The sequence below is a fragment of the Spinacia oleracea genome, chromosome 1 (genome assembly GCF_020520425.1).
Source record: "Spinacia oleracea cultivar Varoflay chromosome 1, BTI_SOV_V1, whole genome shotgun sequence".
Classification (NCBI taxonomy): Eukaryota; Viridiplantae; Streptophyta; class Magnoliopsida; order Caryophyllales; family Amaranthaceae; genus Spinacia; species Spinacia oleracea.
This window is the reverse complement of record NC_079487.1, coordinates 46,409,694-46,412,493: the sequence shown is the minus strand read 5'-3', so window position 1 is coordinate 46,412,493 and position 2,800 is coordinate 46,409,694. Positions and strand designations below refer to the sequence as shown.

At 36.5% G+C, this 2,800-nt stretch overlaps 1 long non-coding RNA gene across 1 annotated transcript; it reads left to right on the top strand.

Moving 5' to 3' along the window:
- The first annotated feature begins 1,112 nt into the window (after window positions 1–1,112).
- LOC130465854 (uncharacterized) lies at window positions 1,113–2,800 on the top strand. Its single transcript, XR_008925869.1, has 4 exons — window positions 1,113–1,179; window positions 1,654–1,702; window positions 1,841–1,986; window positions 2,752–2,800. It is a non-coding gene; the product is annotated as an uncharacterized lncRNA (long non-coding RNA).

The following is a 2,800-nucleotide window of genomic DNA, read 5'->3' as shown; positions in this document are numbered from 1 at the left end:
AACTGATTGTCTCTAAGGGTACTCAACACTGACCTTAAGTGTTCCGCATGATCCTCCTCATTCTTAGAGTAGACCAGAATGACATCTATGAAAACCACTACAAACTTGTCCAAGAATGCATGGAATACTCGGTTCATTATGTCCATAAAGATTGCAGGTGCATTAGTTAACCGAAAAGGCATAACAGTGAACTCATAATGACCTTATTTAGTCCTAAATGCAGTCTTTGGTATATCGTGATCTTCGATTCTCAATTGATGATAACCTGACCTCAAGTCAATCTTCGAAAACATTCCTGCTCCCACTAGTAGAAAAATATTAATTTGCTGCTATGACTTAGCGGCGTTAATTTGAAAACGCCTATAATTAAATGATAAAAAATTCATTGGCGGCGTTAGTTGTAACTATAACGCCTCGAATCAATGCTAATAATTAGTTAGCGGCGTCATTTTGTTTAACGCTGCAGTGTTATGTCCCCGACAAAATATCACCCACGCTTAATTCTTTCTTTGGGTTCTCGTCGGTAGACAAAAGCTCCTCCTTCTTCCTTCAAACTAGGTTCGACTCTGACCTCCATTTTCTTCACCATCAAATCTCGCCGGGTTCACCATCAAATCTCGCCGGGAAAAGTGAAGCTTAAGATTCATATCCACCGTCATTAGCCTTCGAACTCATCTCCACCACCGCCGTTCTTACTTAAGGTAAATGATGCTTTCACTCACCCTTCCTCCTCCTCTTTGCTGGTTTTCCTTTCAATTACCCTATTCCCCTCGTTTCAGTCTCTCAATTTACATGAATTATCGAATTATTTTTCTCTTGCTCTCTCCTCTCCTCTCTCCCGCTGAAGCATAAAACCCTAATTATCAATTTTAATTTTTCGCATAAAGAAACCTTCAAAAAATTTCGAATTTGAGGTTAGGTAATTTCGTATATCTAATTTCGTCTGCAAATTTGATATAGTTTAGGTGCTTCCAAGAAAGAGGAGCGCAAATTTGAGAAAAACACCAGTTTTGTTTTCCAGTAAGACATCTTTTTTACTTTGCTAAAATTCTACCTAATTTTGTGGGTTTTACTTTAATTGTTGAATTGTTTATTTATATTTTTTGGGTTTGGTTTGAAATGAGTGCAGAAATCATGGAGGCTGTTGCAACCTCAAGTGCTAAGAATATAATTCACAAGGTGAATTTTAAATTAAACTTCTTGATGTGCTGTCTTCTGAAGAAACACGGAGGCTGTTGCAACCTCATATTCATTATGCAAGATATGTTTTGATATTTTTAGTCCCCTTTTAAGAACAATGTTGTTGCCTGAAATTAAATTCGTGTCATGCTAGGTTAGTCTAGGGTTGAATTAGATTCGTTTTATGCTAGGTAGTGTGTCCACATGGACTGAATTCGTTCTTGGGTTACATTTGGGTTTTCATATGCTGTCATGCTAGGTAGTGTGCCCACATGGTTTGCTTAGGTTGTTCTCTGATCTGCTATTTAGCTAAGTTTTGATCTGCTTAATAGTTGTTGTGGTTGATCTGCTTGCTGCTGTTGCTTGCTGTTGTTGCTTTCTGTTTTGCTGAAATTCTACTTAATGGTTTGGATTTTACTGTAATTGTTGAATTGAATATTTATATTTTCTTGTTTTGGTTTGGGATGAGTGCAGAATCAGGGAGACCATTGCAACCTTAAATGCTAAGAAGACAACTCAGAAGGTAAATTCTCGTTCCGTTAATTTCTTATACACAAACTTGCAACGTGCATCTGAATATTTCGACTTCTTTTTTACAAGGTTTTTTTTTACTTATTACTGTCACATTTGGTCACTTGGGATTTGATTATTTCTTTTCCAGAAGAGAAAGAGTGCAATAAGACGAAAAAAGAAAGTGAAGGGATATGACCTATCCCACCCAAATGAGTTCTTGCCTGAGCTGAAAGAAGAACAACAACTTGCTCTTCCACCTAACGAAGTGAACTGCAAATCCAGACAAAACCTATTGTAAGGGCTACTTTGAAATTTTCATATTTCATCTTCATCTTTTTAATTTTAATTGATAAACTTGATTGGTTGATATTTCAAATGTGGGGTTTTGACACTAAACTGAAGTGCTGAACTTAACTTAACTGTTGCTTGATAGATGCTTACTGTTGGAAGATTTTGTTTGTTGTTGTTGATGATGTTGTTGACCTTGATCTCAATTCTTAGTGTTGCTAGTTATGTTGTTCATCTTGAATTTCGCACTAAAGGCAGCAATGCTTTTGTAGAAAATTTAGGCATGAACATTTTCTGAGAACATCATTTTGTCAGAAACCTTTTAATAATGACAATGCGGTAGTAAGAAATACAAATAATCAATCATGTTGATCTGCAAATTGTGTTACCTAAACCGTTCGAAGCATGCATTTCCGATGCATTAGTGCTGGCTTAATGAGTTAGATCTGATAAACTAGGGGCAGCCGTTTGGCTGTTTGCCTAGTTGTTGGTGCTTTTCAATTCCTTGCAATTCCTAAATGCTGATTGACCATCCCTTCCCTGGTAAAGCTATTGCATTGACTTGTGAAGGTCTAAGGGCAACTGCCCTTTTCTAAGCTTCTTTCTCTACTTCTGTATCAGTTCATGCCCTTATTTGCTTCTCAGTCATCTGTTTTGATATATATTTGAACATAATGTTATTTATATGTAGGAAAATATGGGTTAGTTGATGATTAAGTTGTATGTAATGTAATGTATAAACATTAAACAGCCTTGGGTATGATTGTGCAGGAACTTGGGATTTTGGTCATGATGGTTCTGCTAATGGTTTAAATAGGAG